The sequence below is a fragment of the Phocoena phocoena genome, chromosome 3, assembly GCF_963924675.1.
Source record: "Phocoena phocoena chromosome 3, mPhoPho1.1, whole genome shotgun sequence".
Classification (NCBI taxonomy): domain Eukaryota; kingdom Metazoa; phylum Chordata; class Mammalia; order Artiodactyla; family Phocoenidae; genus Phocoena; species Phocoena phocoena.
The window spans coordinates 103,323,294-103,342,905 of record NC_089221.1 but is presented as its reverse complement, the minus strand read 5'-3'; the positions used below and the strand labels follow the sequence as shown (position 1 = coordinate 103,342,905).

The 19,612-nt window shown below is 41.4% G+C and overlaps 1 pseudogene; it reads right to left on the bottom strand.

Moving 5' to 3' along the window:
• Nucleotides 1-2,194: 2,194 nt before the first annotated feature.
• LOC136120228 (regulator of nonsense transcripts 1 pseudogene) lies at nt 2,195-18,351 on the bottom strand (annotated as a pseudogene).
• Nucleotides 18,352-19,612: the final 1,261 nt, after the last annotated feature.

Genomic DNA, 19,612 nt, shown 5'->3' with positions numbered 1-19,612 from the left:
AATTTCTTTTTATTAAAATGGGATTCTTTTTTTTTTTTTTTTTTTTTTTTTGTGGTACGTGGGCCTCTCACTGTTGTGGCCTCCTGTCCCGTTGCGGAGCACAGGCTCCGGACGCGCAGGCCCAGCAGCCGTGGCTCACGGACCTAGCCACTCCGTGGCACGTGGGATCTTCCCGGACCTGGGCACGAACCCATGTCCCCTGCGTCGGCAGGCAGACTCTCAACCACTGCGCCACCAGGGAAGCCCTAAAATGGGGTTCTTAATTCTACCTCATTGGGAGGGTGTGAGGACTAAATGCTACCATGTTTGTAAAGGGTTTAGCCCAGAGCCTGACATATAATAGAAGCCTAATAAATGCCAGCTCTATTCACAGGCCTCACTTTAAAGATGTCATTCCATTGAGAAGTCAGTTCTGTCTCATTGTTGCACCTCTGAATGCTTTTAAGGGGTTTTTGTCTTTGTTTTTCAACAGTTGAACTAGATATACCTCATTTTGTTTTCCTTTGTATTCAAAAGAAATGCTTGCAATTCATTTTATTAACCGAATATGTGGCTTGAAGTCTTTCATCTACTTCGAAAAATTCTCAAAAATGATGTTTTAAAAAATAGCATCTAGCCAATTCTTTTTCTTCTTTGCTTCTACAACTCCAATTATACCTATGTTAGCCTTTATCCCTGAGACTGGTATCACTTATGCTCCTTTCTGTATTTTCCATTCTTTTTAAAATTTTGTGCTGCAGCCTGATTAAACTTCTATGTCTAATTTTTTGGTTAACTCCTTTATTACATTCTTTTTTCTGTAACATTTTATTATAAAAATATTCAAGCACACAGAAAAGTTGAAAGAATTTTACATTGAACAGCCATATGTCCACCAACTAGATTCTGCCATTAATATTATACTATACTTGCATTATCACATATCTACCTAACCATCTAACTATAGTCATCAATCCATCTTACTCTTTAATGCATTTCAAATTAAAATGCAGACCTCACTACACTTCCTTCTAAACACCTCAGCATGCATACCATTAGCTAGAGTTCAGTATTTGTTTATAGTAGTTTTTATTTTGAGGTAGAATTTAAATACAATGAAATACACAAATCTTAGGTATTCATTTGCTGAGTTTTGATAAATGCAAACACTGGTGTACCCAATCCCCTACCAAGATATAGAACATAGTCATCCCCCTAGAAAGTTTCTTCATGCCTCTTCCCAGCCAGTCCCAACTTCCTCACCCATAAGCAATCACTGTTATGATTTTTTTCCACCATAGGTTAGTTTTGCCTGTTCTAGAACTTCATATAAAGTGAATCATACAGTAAGTATCTTTTATGTAAGATTTTTTTACATAATATAATGCTTTTGAGAATTCATCCATGTTGTTAACTATACTAGTAGTTGTATTGATTTCCTAGGGTGACTGTAAAAATGTATCAAAAGTTGAGTGGCTTAAGACAACAGCAATTGTGTCACAGTTCTGGAGACTAGAAGTCTGAAATCAAGGCGCTGGCAGAGCCATGCTTTCTCTGATGGCTCTGGGGGAGAATCCTTCTTTGTTTCTGGCTTTTGATGTTTGCCAGCCATCTTTGGCATTCCTTGGCTTGTAGCTTCATCACTACAGTCACATGGCTGTTGTTTTTCTGTGTATCTTCATATCATCTTCCCTCTATGTGTCTGTCTCTGTGTCCAACTTTCCACAGGGAGTGAGGGGCAAATCCAGCCCTAGAGGGAAATGCTTTGCTTCTCAGAGTCCAGTGGAGAAAGGAGACTCCTGTTCCTGAATGCTGCTCCCTCACCTGCAGGGAGAAGCTGCTGGAAGCTAAAACTTCAAACAAAAACCCTTCTTGCAATTGCATCACAGGTGTTGATCCTAGTCTCTAGTTGTATTGGTTTGTTTAAACTTTGTTTCTGGAAGCTACTCACATCACCCAGGTCCACCACTCAGATTTGGGAGACAAACTCAGGAAAGTCTTTATTTCAGTACTTCTTTTAAAGAATCTTTAAAAAGCAACCAGAAACCTTCCAAACATGTATTTCTTTACAGGAAAACCCTCTTAGAACACAGGCAGCATGCCCTCCGCAGTTTCAGAGCTGGTGTGGACAGCACACCTCGAAGGGGCTCAGCCTAGCACAGCTGTCAACTGCCCGGAGCCCTGACTGGGCACAGAGTGCGAAGTTTTTTTCCTGCTAAACGTAGTTCCCCTTTAACTAAAAGACAAAAAGAACAGAACAGGGAAAAAGGCTCCTCTGAGATGAGGGTCTTCCTCGCTCTGGCCTGGTGGCAGACCCAGGTGTGGACATTGTGGGCGCTGGGCCTTGTTGGCAGCAGGGATGGTGAAGCTTGATGGTGGGTGGTCTTCCGTGGTGGAGCCCACCTCTCATTCCCCCTCCTCCTCCCCACCAAGCACCGGCATTGGGCACTTGCTCTGACTTAAGCTCCTCTCTCCCTTGGGTGTTCCTCTCCCTCTCGTGTTGCTCAAAATGATGCTTCAGTTTCAGCAGTGGAAAACAGGTATACATTTATTTTTACTTTCTCGTTTGTTTGCGGTACGCGGGCCTCTCACTGCCGTGGCCTCTCCCGTTGCCGAGCACAGGCTCCGGAGGCGCAGGCTCAGCGGCCATGGCTCACGGGCCCAGCGGCTCCGCGGCATGTGGGATTTTCCCGGACCGGGGCACGAACCCATGTCCCCTGCATCGGCAGGCGGACTCTCAACCACCGCGCCACCAGGGAAGCCCTATTTTTACTTTTTTAACCCAGAATAAGATGCTAGTGGAGGAGACCACCTTCTAGTACTGGGCCAGCCCCATCACTCTGCTGGGCTGCTATGCTTGCTGCCCCTGGTACATGGAGTATATGGAGTCTTGTGACAGTGTCATGCTGCCAAGACAACTGTCTTACAACAGCTTGGGCTGGGAGAGGTGGGCCTGACTCACCTGGAAGGTGCACCTGGAGATGCAGCCTGTCCGCAGGGCACCCTGTGAGACAGATTTGATGGCACATGCCTGGCTGTTGAGGAGATTCCTCTGGCTGGCCCAGGAGGCCCAAAGCTGTTCTTCTAGAATCCCCCATGACCAGTCTTGCCTTTTGGGGTACCCCACCTGTGGGTGGCCTGTTAGCTTGTCCAAAATACCCCGGTGGCTGCATGGGTGGCATGACCAGGTTGGAGGCGATGGGGACTGTGGAGGCTGGGGTAGGCACTGATCATGCTGATCTGGTCATGGGTCTGGAAGCACATGTTCAAAGGCTGGCCCTGGCTGCTCTGATCATAGATTGATCCCGGGATAATGGCTTTCCGGGGTCACACACGGATGTTGTCATGAAGCGGGCTCCAAGGTTGATGGTGATGACTAGCTTCCTGGGCTTGCTGAGCCGCATGAGGCTCTCCTGCAGATTGTTCAGTGGCCCCGCCCCCAGCAGTTGGTTGTAGTTCAGCAGGTGGTTCCAGAGCAGCTGCATGGACAGGGCCCCTGGGTTGCCCATAATGTGCTTTGGTCAGGGCCACATTAAGTGCCTGGGGTTGGTTAAAAATCCAATGCTTTGGTGCTTACCTGCCCACATGCAGAAGATGATAAAATTGTTCCTGAGCCCCTGAAATACATCCACGCTGCCATTCGCCACCTCTTGGTAGGGCTTGGTGTGCAGGGAGTTACTGAGCTGCATGTACTGCGCTGGTAAGAGCATTGGCCCTCATAGGACATGATGACGGACACGATGATGGCAATCTGGTCCCGCTTGGCAGCTGTCTTCATTAGCTTTGTGGTGATCTTTTCTATGTTTGCAGCTTCTGGCCTGTTAGGTAGGAGGTACCTGACCTGATGATCTCCTGGCCCTGGGTCGCACAGAGCATCTTCACATGACCTGCTGCTGTTCTGACAAGGGTCCTTGCAGAAGATGTTGGACAGGAAGGCGCTGAGTGCAGGGTACCTCTGATCCTGGACCTGGAGGCGGATGATGCAGATGGGAAAGGTGCCCAGCACCACCAGGTACTCAAGGAGTGACTGGGACAGCCCAGCCTTGGCTGCCTTCTTGCATATCACCATGAGGCCCAGCTGGCAGCGGTCATCCACAAGGATCAGCTGCTTGGCTCTGAGGACACAGGGACCATGCACTCCAGGGCTCAGTGGCCTGGCTCCCTGTGAAACTGCATCTTGGCAAGCTTCGGTCACCCACATGTACAGCAGGTGACATCTGTGTTCACAAGCAGTTCCCTCTCAGGAGTCTGCTTCAGGGCCAAGTACCGCTTCTGGTCTGCAGAGGACAGCTCCCAGGTCTTGTCCTTCAGCAACTGCAGCTTCTGGAGCTCTGGCATGCTACCTGCGTTCCTGATCTGCTGGTGCAGGGCCAGGATGCACAATGGGGAGCCGAGGACACTGGCGCAGAGCTGCGTGACTTTCAGCCTGGTCAGTGGATCTTCTTGGTCAGCTGATCCTTGGCTATGTTAGTTGGGGCACAGAGTAGCACGGGCCCACTGAGCCAGATGGTAGATGATGGTGGCTGAGGTCACATCTTCCCTGTGCCTAGTGGTCCCTGGATCCAGCTCAGTGGGCTCTACAGCACCATCCTCAGAAAGCCAACCTGAGTGTGGTGGAGGTCTTGGAACTCTTGTGCTGTGAAGTACTTGGGCAGCTGGCACTCTCTGATCACGCCTAGCAGTTTACGGTAGATGTAGCCCAACACGGAGCTCTCCTCCACAGCAGATGTTTTCAACACTCTGCATTCTGTCTAACGAGGCTGACTTCCACATGAAATCCACCTGGAAGTTATGAGTTACCTCCAAGGTACGCCCACAACCACTCTGCAGCTCAATGGCGATCTCATTGCCATAATTATCAGGAGCCTTGATGACGTGGCCGATCCCTTTCCACAGGGGCACCGGGTCCCCTTTGTACCACAGACAAATCTTGTTCCCCTGCATGAGCTGCATGTCTCCTAACCAAATTATTACTAAAGCCTGATTATCAAAGTCAGTCTTGGGCAAAGTGAAGTAGGCAATTCTCTTCTTGTTAAGGCCCAGGTGCCACCTGACAGTGATGTTACCTTGACTCTGGGACTCTTTCAGTTTCTTAGAGTAGTTGGTCTCCAGCTTGACCAGAGGGCCAAATATGTTCTGGTACTGGTAAGAGTCCTCCTACCTGGGGATGATATGCTGGGGCCCTGTCTCCACCCCTGGCTTCTCCAGGTCCTCCAAGGTGGTGGAAGGATTTTCCTTGCAGAGCTACTCCAGCTGGCTCATCTACTCCCTGGTGATCTGTGAGCCCACAGCTGTCCCTGCTCAGAAGGGATTGTGATCAGCCAGGACAGGAAGTAGTGGTCCTGGATCCGGGGTTTCCACTGTGAACTCTCTCATCTGGTTTTCTTGAGGCTGCTCTGAGTGGCTTAGGGCTGGCTGCACAGTTGCCCCATGACCCAGGTGGCTTTGGTAAGAATGATGCCAAGGAGGAAGGCCTTGCTGCTGACACAGTCATAACACTCCAGAACCGTCTCCCCCGGGGCCCATCCTTGTGCAGAGTCATCTCTTTGCATTTTGCCCTCAGAGGTGACTTAGAATGTGGCTGCCAGAAGCATTTCCGTGATCTACTGAACCACTCTTGCTGGTATCACAGTAAACCATGCAGTCGGGATCGGGTATTCCCCAGTAGCTGCAGGCATGTATGAGACACCCTTCCTCTAACAAGTATCGTCTTCATCTTCTTTGAAGTTAAACTTGGCCAACTGGCTGGTCTTGCCCACGTTCTCATTCTCGCCTGGTTCTGCAGGATGCGCACGGGTCAGCCCACCTGCGAGTCCACCTGTCCGGCTGCAGCTTCTACACGGACCCGACCTCTAGTGCTGCCACCTTGGGAGGCGCGTCTGTGTCTGGCTGGGGAAGGCGATCTCGGTGCATTCAAACTCCTAGCCCTGCGTGTGGAAGCCTGGGAGGTTGGCTTTCTGCGCATCCAGGAAGGTGCGCATGTGCGGGCTGGGCGGAAACGCCTCCAAGCTCAAGCGGCTGCCTTTTCGCCGCGCGGAGCCCTCAGCCAGGCCGAGGTCTAGGCCGCTGCGTAGCTGGGCAGTATCCAAAGGGTCGCAACCGCGCGAGCCGCGCGCCCAGAGCTGCCCTCGCTGCCCTCGCTGCCCTCGCTGCCCTCGCTGCCCTCGCTGCCCTCGCTGCCCTCGGAGAGACCCGCAGCTCACAGCGACTGCAGGAACCGCCGTCACCACTGCCTGTTGTGAGTACGTTGCTTTAATTTTACCTATTCTGTCGGATGTGAGGTGGTCTCCATTGCATCCTTGATTTCTGATATTATTTTTTGTTTTAGGAGTTCCATTTTATTCTTTTGATATAAATTCTAGTTTTCTAGTTGATTTCTCTGTCTTGTCGTCCATTTTACAGTCATTTAAAATCTTTTTCTGAAAACCAGTATCTGGATCACCTGTGCATCAGTTTCTATCGCCTCCCCCACCCCCTTATTTTTTATTTTGTATACCTGGTAAAGTCTTTATTGAATTACTAAAATTATGTGTAAAAATTACAGGGATTCTTGAAATGTTATCTTTCTCTAAAGGGGATTTCTTTAGCTTCTGGCAGGCAATTAGAGTTGGCGTGGATTACTTTAATTCAAACAGGATGAGCTGATTCACAGCTGGGTTCAAGTCTGTAAGGCTGGTCTATTTCTGGCTTAACCTCAGCATAGACTGTAGCCCTTGTGGTGTCCAATTGAATACCTGGGGGTTTTATCAGAACCCCATCCTTTTGGTGGTTCTTTAATCCCATTTTTAAAATCTCCGCAGAGCCATGAAACAGAAAAATCCTGCATAGTTTCTCGAACTCATAGCAGCTAGTTTCTGTGCCGCTTCTGTGCTTCTCAGCCTATACTACTTACAAACTGGCAAGTGCCTCAAGAGGAAAAACGGCTTAGACTATTGGGCTCAGTTCTTTGAACTCTTCTCTCTATAATCTTGGCCTTTTAGGTTCTGGCTGTCTTGATGCCCTTGAAGTCTAATTTTAGTCGTTTTAGGCTCATGACATTGCTGAAGTTCTTTAAAAGACTCTTGACTGTTTAAAGCACAAAACAGTAATAATGGGTATGGGGTTTATAGAATATGTTGAATTAAAACGTATGGCTAATATACAAGGAATTGAGTGGGGATTAAGTGAAATTATACCATTGTATAGTTATTGTATTGTTCTTTAATATCTTATGAATTGAGACTGGTAAGTTAAGTGTGTGTATTACTATCTATAGGGTAACCATTACAACACATAGGTGGACGCACACAAAGAAGTATTGCTAAAAAATCAATTACATAGATAAAATTGGATAAAAATTATTCTGTAAGCACAGAAGACAATAGAAATAAATGAACAATAGAACACATAACAGATGGGACAGATAGAAAACAAATACCAAGGTAGTAGAATTAAACTGATCTGAACAAAACCGTAATTCCATTAAATGTAAGTGGACTAAATGCTCCATTAGAGAGAAGGAAATTACAAGACTGGATAAAAAGCAAGACCTAGCTACATGTTGTTTACAGGATACATTTTATAATATCTAAAAACACAAATAAATTCAGTTTGAGGAGTGGAAAAAGATATATAAAGTGAGTACATCTATGACACAGAAATTCCATTTCTAGGTATTAAGCCAAGAGAAATGAAAACATATGTCTATGAAAATGTGTATAAGAGAATATTCATAGCAGGTCTGTACAAAGTAATAGCCAAAGTTTGAAAACAATCCAAGAGGCCCATCAATACGAAAATGGGTAAAGAAATTGTAGTATATTTATACAATGGAATACTTAACAGTTAAAAAGAATGAACTTTTGATTGATGAAACGACATGGATAAATCTTAAAAATAGTATCTGAGTGAATGAATCTAGACGCAAAAGAGTACTTATATATGACTTCATTTTATATAAGTTCCAAGAACAGGCAGTTCTATACCATGTTAGTACAAATGAGAAACTGGTTACGTCTGGGGAAAGCAGACTAACTGGAAAGGGGGAATGAGGGAAATTTTGGGAGTGATAGAAATGTTCTGTATATTAATTTCAGTGGTTGTTACCCAGTCATTGTCAAAATCATTGAACTGTATTATTAAGACATACGCATTTTATTTTTTGTGATTTATACCTCAACAAAAAGTATAAAGTGAAGCATCGCTTAAAAACAAATCTGGACTAAGACATTATTTTGTTCGTTTCTTAATAACAGAAGACAATAGGTGCATACAACTTGTAAAAAAATAATGAGGAAAATTGTGTTTCCAAAAATAGAGCTGGGTTTTTTGCCATCTTATTTTAGTGGATCAGTTAGTAACATATAACCAAATATGAGGCTGAAGCCCTTGAAAAATACAGTAGATCAATGAATTCCTTCTTCCAATGATATGGTTTTCACAGAACTCTTGAATTTAGGTCCAGTGCATATGTCATAATATGTGTCCAAAATATTGAATAAACAGGGGAAGGAAAGGGTTTGGGTTTAAAGTGAACAGTGTTTGTGCTTTGAGCTGTACGTTGAAAGTAAATAAAACATTAAATAAGGAAGTCTACTCCCTTATTTAAATGACACATACAATTGTTTTATAATTTGAACCGAAAGAAGATTTAACTGGAGCCTTCTGTTCAAAAAGAATTTAAGACAGTATTATAAATATTTTCAAAGCTTTAAGGTAAAGATGGATATAATGGATGAACAGATAGAGGTTCATAATAGAAAAATGGAAACTAAAAAGGGGTCAAATGGAAATTTGAAAAATGAGATGAAATGAGGTCATAACAACAGACTGGACAATGAGAAAAGATCAGTGAACTTGCAAATCAATAGAAATAAACCAAACAAAAGCCCAGAGTGAAAAAAAATAAAAAGAGCAGTATTGACCTCTTTATTGTAGGACAACATTGGTATTGAACACACATGGAATTGGATTCATGGAATGGAAGAAAAATTGCATTAGAGAAAAATATTTGGAGGAAAAATGGTGAAACCTTTTCTAAGTTAAAACACATTTTGAAAGCTTAATTACTTATTGAATACGTAAGCTCTGTGTGACTTGCAAAGTAAATTTTTCTTATCCAGCAAACTGATATGCCGTTTGAGTTATGATTTTAAGCTTTACTGAGATATAGTTGAAAAAAATCAACTACACATATTTAAAGTGTACAATTTGGTAAGTTTTGACATATGAATATACCTCCCACATTTACTTATGCTCATTTGTAATTCCTCTTGCTTATCCTCTCCCTGGTCCCCAGACAACCAGTGCTCTGAGTTCTGTCAGCAAGGGTTAGTTGGATTTTTTTGGAATTTTATATAAATGGAATGATGCATTATATACTACTTTTGTGTATGGTTTTTCTTTCACCCAGCTTAGTGATTTGGAGGTTCATCCATGTTGTATCTATAATTAGTTCATTCTTTTTTTATTGCTAAGTAGTAATATAATTCTATTCAATGAATTTTTTTATTGATTCAAAATCAAATCTTTATTAAGTCTCCATTGCATCAGAAGTCTTTCCCACTCTTCATTTCTTTTTTTTTTTTAACATCTTCATTGGAGTATAATTGCTTTACAGTGGTGTGTTAGTTTCTGCTATATAACAGTGAATCAGATATACATATACATATGTTCCCATATCTCTTCCCTCTTGCGTCTCCCTCCCTCCCACCCTCCCTATCCCACCCCTCTAGGTGGTCACAAAGCACTGACCTGATCTCCCTGTGCTATGCGGCTGCTTCCCACTAGCTATCTATTTTACATTTGGTAGTGTATATATGTCCATGCCACTCTCTCACTTTGTCACAGCTTACCCTTCCCCCTCCCCATATCCTCAAGTCCATGCTTCAGTAGGTCTGTGTCTTTATTCCCGTCTTACCCCTAGGATTTCCATGACCCTTTTTTTTTTTTTCTTAGATTCCATATATATGTGTTAGCATACAGTATTTGTTTTTCTCTTTCTGACTTACTTCACTCTGTATGACAGACTCTAGGTCCATCCACTTCACTACAAATAACTCAATTTTGTTTCTTTTTATGGCTGAGTAATATTCCATTGTATATATATGCCACATCTTCTTTATCCATTCATCTGTTGATGGACACTTAGGTTGCTTCTATGTCCTGGCTGTTGTAAATAGAGCTGCAATGAACATTTTGGTACATGACTCTTTTTGAATTATGGTTTTCTCAGGGTATATGCCCAGTAGTGGGATTGCTGGGTCATATGGTAGTTCTATTTGTAGTTTTTTTTAAGGAACCTCCATACTGTTCTCCATAGTGGCTGTATCAATTTACATTCCCACCAACAGTGCAAGAGGGTTCCCTTTTCTCCACACCCTCTCCAGCATATATTGTTTCTAGATTTTTTGATGATGGCCATTCTGACCATTGTGAGATGATATCGCATTGTAGTTTTGATTTGCATTTCTCTAATGATTAATGATGTTGAGCATTCTTTCATGTGTTTGTTGGCAATCTGTATATCTTCTTTGGAGAAATGTCTATTTAGGTCTTCTGCCCGTTTTTGGATTGGGTTGTTTGTTTTTTGTTATTGAGCTGCATGAACTGCTTGTAAATTTTGGAGATTAATCCTTTGTCAGTTGCTTCATTTGCAAATATTTTCTCCCATTCTGAGGGTTGTCTTTTGGTCTTGTTTATGGTTTCCTTTGCTGTGCAAAAACTTTGAAGTTTCATTAGGTCCCATTTGTTTATTTTTGTTTTTATTTCCATTTCTCTAGGAGGTGGGTCAAAAAGGATCTTGCTGTGATTTATGTCATAGAGTGTTCTGCCTATGTTTTCCTCTAAGAGTTTGAGAGTGTCTGGCCTTACATTTAGGTCTTTAATCCACTTTGAGTTTATTTTTGTAGCTCAGCTGGTAGAGCGGAGGGCTGTAGGTGTTTGATTATCAATGAATTTTTAAAACTGATGATACTAAGCTATGGTGATGATTGCCTCAAGCAGAAGGTGAAGAGATTGATTGGGAAAGGCCTAGAGGGAAGTTTCTGTAGTATGGGTGCTGTGTATAGGGTGTACACATATTTTAAACCCCATTGGACTATATTCTTAAGATATGTGCAGTTCACTGGTTGTAATTTATACCTCATGAAAAGAAAGGAGAAGGCAGTGTGTGAAAAATAACCACGTATACTGCCTGCTTGCCATAGTACTTGATTGATATTATCATGTGCTTAGGTCAGTTATCTGTTTTTAATGTTTTTGGTTATCCACAAGGACTATCCTTAGATAGTTTTTTAAAGCATTTTCCTGTGATTTACCTCTTCTGTGAATGCTAATTTAAGAAAAGTGTACTTTATGATAGCTTTTATCAAAATACTTTTACTCCCCCCAAGTTGTCTTTATGGAAATAAAATTTATGCCCCAAATTGACTATACCTATGATAATTCCCAATATATTAGAATGGAATTGCTAATGTTAAAGCCTCATTTAAAAATTTTTTTCTTTATCAATAAAGTATAATAAAATACCAAGCATCCCTTATATCAGATAGACTTAAATTCTGTCATAAAAATGGAGATGTAGGGGCTTCCCTGGTGGTGCAGTGGTTAGGAATCTGCCTGCCAGTGCAGGGGCCACAGTTTCAAGCCCTGTTCCGGGAAGATCCCACATGCCATGGAGCAACTAAGCCCATGTGCCACAACTACTGACTGTGCACTCTAGAGCCCCTGAGCCACAACTGCTGAAGCCTGCATGCCATAACTACTGAAGCCCACGCACCTAGAGCCCGTGCTCCACGAGAAGCCACCACAGTGAGAAGCCTGCACACTGCGACAAAGAGTAGCCCCCATACGCAGCAACAAAGACCCAACACAGTCAAAAGTAAACATAAATAAATAAATTAAAAAAAATTGAGATGTTATTCAAACTAACTTGTAAATCAGATAATCTCAATTAAATAGCATATTTTTATTGAATGACAAGTGATTGAAATCTAAGCATTCATTTATTCATTTGAACATTTGTTAGCTACTTACTGTAAGAGTAGATGTACAGTTTTATGTGCTTTACCTACCGTAGGATATCTTTGGTCTTCTCAATATTAAATATTAGCTTCTAGAGAAAAGTGATCACATTTTTTATACGGTCTGGTATATATAGCTCAATATTAAACTGTATATAATTAAGCTATATTCAGTATTAGAGTATTATTGAATATACCGAATATTGCACTCAATATTATACTCTATATTAAGCTATATGTAACCTAAGTAAAGGGTGTTCTGTTTATCAGAGCCTCCTGGTGCCTGGACCACCTCTTGTAAACAGTCTTTTCTGTTCCATCTTCAGTTTTGTTTAAATGTCATTCATTATGGCAGAGCAAAAATGTATACTGTAGTGTCCAAGTGTCTTTGAAAAATAATTGCTCATCCAGATAAATCTATAGTGCCCCAGCTTGAGTGTTGCTTCTGTAGGGTTTGGATTATTATGACTTTCCAATTAGAACCTCAGTACTATAATTACCATTTAATTATAATTTATCTCAGTACTTACTCTTCTTACCTCAATATCCCATCATCTGATGCTCTGATGGCAGCCAAAATGGGACCAGGAGCCTCAGTGCTGAGCTATTCTTGTGCTATGAGAACTCTAACATTACTCTTCTGAATGGAAGGAGCTCTCCAGAGGTTTCTGTTTGGCCCTAAAAAAGATTCAAACTACTTGGCTTATCAGGCCTTCTGAAGAGTGGCCTCTTTTGGTTCCCTGACCTTGCTTCTGCCTCTCTCCCCCTTTGCTCATCACTCCAGTTGCTCAGGCCTTCCCTCTGACCGCAGTGACTGACAAACTCATTCCTGTGCTTGGGTACTTAGAACATTCTTCCTCAGATCTTCACAAGCCTGGTTCTTTCTTTCCTTTTCTTTTTGTCTTTAAATCAAAGTATAGTTGACTTATTATTTTAGCTTCAGGTGTACAGCATAGTGATCTGATATTTTTATATATTATCTGTATGTCTTCTTTGGAACAATGTCTGTTCAGGTCTCCTGCCCATTTTTAATTGGATTTTTTTTTGATATTGAGTTGTATGAGTTCTTTCTCTATTTTGATTATTAGTCTCTTATTACATATATCATTTACAAATATTTTCTCCCATTCAGTAGGTTGTATTTTCCTTTTGTTGATGGTTTTCTTCACTGTGCAGAAGCTTTTAAGTTTGATTAGGTCCCATTTATTTATTTTTTGCTTTTGCTTTCCTTGCCTGAGGAGATAGATCCAAAAGTATATAGCTAAGACCTATGCCAAAGAGTGTGCTTCCTATGCTTTCTTCTAGGAGTTTTATACATTTAGGTCTTTAGTCCATTTTGAGTTTACTTTTGTATATGGTTTGAAAAATTGTTTTAATTTTATTAGTTTACATGTAGTTGTCCAGTTTTCTGAACACCACTTATTAAAGAGACTGTCTTCCCCATTGTATATTCTTGCCTCCTTCATCGTAGATTAATTGACCACATGTGCATGGGTTTATTTCTGGTCTCTTTATGTTTTTCCATTGGTCTATATGTCTTTTTTTTTGTGCCAGTACCATGCTCTTTTGATTGCTGTAACTTTGTAGTATAGTCTGAAGTCAGGGAGCATAATACCTCAAGCTTTGTTCTTTTTACTCAAGATTATTTTGGCCATTTGGGGTTTTTGTGGTTCCATACAAATTTTAGGATTATTTGTTCTAGTTCTGTGGAAAATGTCATGAATATTTTGATAGAGATTGCATTAAATCTGTAGATTGCTTTGGGTAGTGTGGACATTTTAACAATATTAATACTTCCAGTTGATGAACATGGGATATCTTTACATTTACGTGAATCATCTTCAGTCTTATTCATCAGTGTGTTACGGTTTTAAGAGTATGTGCCTTTCACCGCCTTGGTTAAATTTACTCTTAGGTATCTTATTTATTTATTTATTTTGACTGCATTGGGTCTTAGTTGTGGCACATGGGATATTCGTTGAGGCATGCAGGATCTTTCGTTACAGTACACAGTCTCTTTGTTGCGGCGCTTGGGCTTCCCTCTAGTTGCAGCGCTTGGGCTTCTCTCTAGTTGTGGCATGCAGGTTTTCTCTCTCTAGTTGTGGCACGTGGGCTCCAGTGCATTTGGGCTCTGTAGTTTTGAGGCATGTGGGCTGTCTCGTTGAGGCATGCAAGCTCAACGTAGTTGTGGCACATGGGCTTAGTTGCCCCACAGCATGTGGGATCTTAGTTCCTTGACCAGGGATCAAACCCGCATCTGCTGCATTGGAAGGTGGATTCTTTACCACTGTACCACCAGGGAAGTCCCAAGGTATCTCATTCTTTTGATTCAATTATAAAGGGGATTGTTCTCTTACTTTTTCTTTCTAATACTTTATTATTAGCATATAGAAAAACAGCAGATATCTGTATACTAATCTTGTATTCTACAACTTTACTGATTCATTTTTTACTTCTAATAGTCTTTTAATGGAGACTTTAGAGTTTTCTGTATGTATAATAGTATCATGTCATCTGCAAATAGTGACAGTTTTGCTCTGCCCTTCCAATTGGGATGCCTTTTATTTCTTTTTCTTGTCTGATTGCTGTGGCTAGGACATCCAATTCAATGTTAAATATAAATGGTGAGAGTGGATATCCTTGTCTTGTTCCGGATCTTTCAGCTTTTCATGGTTCAGTGTGATGTTAGCTATGGGTATGTCGTAAATGGCCTTTATTATGTTGAGATCTGTTCTGTCTGTACCAACTTTGTTGAGAGTTTTTTTTATCATGAATGGCTGTTAAATTTTGTCAAATGCTTTTTCTGAATCTTTTGAGATGATCATGTGATTTTTATTCTTTGTTTTGTTAATGTGCTGTATCATCACATTGATTGATTTGCAGATATTGAACCATCTTTGCATCCTGGGATATGTCCTATTTGATTATGGTGTATGATGCTTTTTATGTATTGAATTTGGCTTGCTAATATTTTGTTGAGTATTTTATCTATATTCATCAGAGATGTTGGCCTGGGATTTTCTTTTTTGCAGTGTCATTGTCTGGCTTTGGCATCAGGGTAATATTGGCCTCATAGAATGATTTTAGGAGTGTTGCCTTCTCTTCAGATTTTTGAAATAGTTTGAGAAGGATAGGTATTAATTCTTCTTTATATGTGGTAGAATTTCCCTTTGAAGACATGTGGTCCTGAACTTCTGTTTTTTGGGAGTTTTTTGATTACTGATTCAATTTCAGTACTAGTAATCAGTCTGTTCAGGTTATCTATTTCTTGCTGATTCAATCTTGGAAGCTTGTATGTTTCAATTTCTTCTAAGTTGTCCAATATGTTGGCATATAACTGTAGTATTCTGTTATGATTGTTTGCATTTCTGTGATACCAGTTTTAACTTTTCCTCTTTCATTTCTAATTTTGTTTATTTGGGTCCTCTCTCTTTTTTTCTTAATGAACCAGGATAAAGACTTATCAATTTAGTTTATCTTTTCAAAAAGTAGCTCTTGTTTTCATTGATATTTCTAGGGTTTTTTGTTTTTTTGGTTTCTATTTATTTCACTCTGATCTTTATTATTTTCTTTCTTCTGCTGACTTTGGGCTTTGTTTGTTTTTCTTTTTCTAATTCCTTTTGATGGTTGTTTATTTGATATTTTTCTTGTTTCTTTAGGTAGATCTATATTGCTATACACTTCCCCCTTAGAATTGCTTTTGCAATGTTCCATAGATTTTGGAAAGTTGTGTTTTTACTTTCATTTGTCTTAGGGATTTTCTGATTTCCTCTTTGGTTTATCTGTTGATACATTTTTTAAAAATAGCGTGTTGTTTAGTCTCCATGCATTTGTGTTTTTTCTATTTTTCTTCCTGTAATTGATTTCTAACTTCATACTGTTGTGGTCAGAAAAGATGCTTGATATAAATTATGTCCTCTTAAATTTACTGAGTAATGTTTTGTGGCCTAGCATGTCATCTATCCTGGAGAACGTTCCGTGTGCACTGAAAAAGAATGTGTATTCTGTTCTTTTTGTATGGAATGTCCTATAAATATCTATTAAGTTCATCTGGTCTAAAGTGTCATTTAAGGTCTCTGTCTCCTATTGATTTTCTGTCTGGATGGTCTATCCATTGATGTAAGTGGAGTGTTACATCTCCTACTATTACCGTATTCCTGGCAGTTTCTCTCTTTATGTTTTTAATATTTGCTCTATATATTTAGGTGCTCTTATATTAGGTGCATGTGTATTTAACATGTTATATTCTCTTCTTGTATTGACCCAGTTATCATTATATAATGCCCTTCCTCATTTTTTCATATAGACTTTTTTTTAAAGTCTACTTTGTGTTATATGAGTGTTGCTCTCCTGGGTTTCTTTTCACTTCCATTTGCATGGATATCTTTTTCCATCCTCTTACTTTCAGTTTGTGTGTGTCTTTAGCTCTGAAGTTGGTCTCTTGTAGGCAGTATATAGATAGATCTTGCCTTTTTATCTAGTTAGGTACCTTACATGTTTTGGTTGGGGCATTTAGTTCATTGACATTTAAAGTGATTATTGATTGGTATGTAATGGTTGCCATTTTGTTACTTGTTTTTTATTTATTTTGTAGTTCTATTTTTTTTCTTCTTTTAGTCTGTTCCCTTGTGGTTTGATGATTTTCTTTAGTGTTAATGTTTGTATCCCTTTCTCTCTAATTTTTGTGCATCTGTTGTAGGTTTTTGATTTGTGGCTACCACGGAGTTCACGTGTATTGACCTATAATTGTACTACTTGTTTTAAACTGATAATTATTTGAGTTCAAATCCATTCTAAAAGATCTGCATTTTTACTCCTCCCCCACGTTTTATGTTTTGATGTCATATTTTATATATTCATGCCTATCTCTTTACTGTCTATTGTAGTTATAGTTGACTTAAAGAGTTCTCTATTTTAACCTTTGTACTAGCTTATTTAAATTGTTGATGCACTGCTTTTCTATATATTTGCCTTTACCAATGACTTTTTCCCTACCTCCATTTTCTTATTTCTTGTTGTAGCCTTTTCTTTTTCTCTTAAAGGAGAACTTTGAACATTTCTTGTAAGGTTGGGTTAGTAGTCATTAATTCAGTTTTTGCTTGTCTGGGGAACTCTTTATCTGTCCTTCAATTCTGAATGATTACCTTGCTGGGAAGAGTATCCTAGGTTGTAGGTTTTTTCCTTTCAGTAATTTAAATATATCATGCCACTCCCTTTTGGGCTGCAAATTTTCTGCTAAAAAAATCAGGTGATAGCCTTATGGGCATGCCCTTTTATGTGATTATTTTTCTCTTGCTGCCTTTAAAGTTCTTCATTTCTAACTTTTGCTATTTTAATTATGACGTGTCTTGGTGTGAGTCTCTGGGTTCATCTTGTTTGGGTCTGTTTGTGCTTCCTGAACCTAGATATTTGTTTCCTCCTTCAGGTTAGTGAAGTTTTCAGCCATAATTTCATCAAATACATTTTTGGTCCCCTTCTTTCTCTCTCTTTCTTCTGGGACCCCTGTAATGAGAATGTTAGTATACTTGAAGTTGTCCCAAATGTTCCTTAACCTATCCTCATTTTTAACGATTTGTTTTTCTTTTTGCTGTTTTGATTAGGTGATTTCCACTTTTCTATCTCCCAATCGCTACGCATTCTTCTGTATTGCCTAATCTATTGTTGATTCCTTCGAGTGTATTTTTCATTTCAGTTATTGAATTCTTCATCTCTGACTGGTTCTTTTTTATATTTTCTAGTTCTTTGTTGAAGTGCTGATTATGTTCATCTATTCTTTTCCCAAGTTAGGTTAGCATTTTTATTACTATTCCTTTGAATTCTTTATCAGGTGAATTATCTCTGTTTCATTAGGAATTTTTTTCAGGGGTTTTATCTTTCATTTGCAACATGTTCTGTTTTCTTATTTTGTTTAACTTTCCCTCTTTGTTTCTAAGAAATTAGGTGAAACAGTTACTTATCGCGGTCTTGATGGTATGTCCTTTTGTGAGAGTGTCCCTGTGTGTTCTGCATGTGCCTAGTGGCTTTGGTGAGACAGCTGGATCTGAAGTCATCCTGGACCACGACTTCCCTGGGGTGCGATGGCAGCCGCTGCCTTGGTGGGAATTTGGTAGGGTTTGAGTTGGAGGGGCTACAGCAGAAGCCATTTGAAAGCTGAGACTTCCCCTAGGCTGAATGGTAGTCACTGCCCTATTGGGGTTGAGGCCAGTGCCCATGCTGCTGGAACAGAAGCTCTGAGGGAGGTGATGGCAGACTCTACCTTGGTTGGGGGCATGTCCAGTGCCCAAGGGCTTGGGGTTGCACTTGTGAGCTGGTTCCAGTTTTTCCCTGGTTTACTCGCCTTGGTTAGAGGCTGGGTTGGGGCTGCAGGCATTTGACCCACACTACTGAACTTGCTCTTCTCCTTGCCAAGTGCTCATAAGTGGGCACATGCTGGCAGTGGCAGTCTCTGCCCTGACCCATGGCAGGCCCCGGCCAAGCTGGTTCACCTCCTTCCTAAGTGTGCACAGGCACATGTAATGGCAGTGGCTGTGGGTCTTGACTAAATTGCTTCTCTGCCCCTCCTCTCAGACTCCCTGTGGCTCTTTCTTTACAGCCTTAGTTGTAGAAGAGCTGTTCTGGTGGTCTTCAGATGGTTCTCAGCAAGGGTTGAGATATCACCACTCCCTGGGATGATCAGCCCTGGGTGGCAGGTGATTACATTGGATAAATTTGGCCATTGAAGGAGCAATGTTTTGTTCCTTCTGGGAGAGGCACTTACTCTAGATGTAGGTTTGCCTTTCCTGCATGCAGTGCGTCTTCAGTCAAAACTACCACCTGAGGACTCACAGATAAGGCCTGGGTGGGGGAACTGTGGGGACCTCCTGGGGGTGAGGAGTGGGACAGGGGGCTGGTCCTCTGTCTTTCCTCACATGGAGACCCTCCTTGCCTCCACTTCCATCCAGGCCCTGCCTCATGTCCCAACTGGGTTTAAATAGCTCCTCCTCCAGGAAGCTGTCCTTGATGCAGCCCCTACCCCCACCCATTAATGGGATGGCTCTTTCCTGTTTTGTGTATCAAACTCTCCCAACAAGTGTAAGATCCAAGGGTTAGAGCCAGAGAGGGTCCTGCCCATTGGGACCCCTGATTTCTACACCTCCCTACAGTGAGACCACAGCTGCTCACCTCTCTCCTTTTCAGAAAGTTGATCACCTTGCTTTGGAAGGCAGACAGCCAAAGTCTGTCAGAAACAGACCTCTGAGTCCATAACTAGCCCCCATCCACACCCCTTCTCATACCGCACTACTGCCAGGGCCCAGCAGGGGACACACACGCCCAGAAGCAGGAGTTGGACCTGGGCTTGGCTCTGGGCTCCAGAGATGGGGCAACAGGGGAACTGAGGCCAGAGACCTTCTAACTCAACTTTCTCTGATGACAAACGGGGCGACTCAGACCTTAGGCAGGAAGGGACTCCCTCCTTTCTAACCACAGGATCCCCCCCACCCCACGCCCAGGCTCACTCACCTCCAGATAATCCTCCATCACAGTGTTCAGCTGCAGCAGGTAACAGGAATGTGTTGAGGAAGGGGATGCAGTCCTCTGCCATCAGGGTGGGGTTGGTAATGAGCGCCCCCTCTCAGGTGCTGCAATGGACC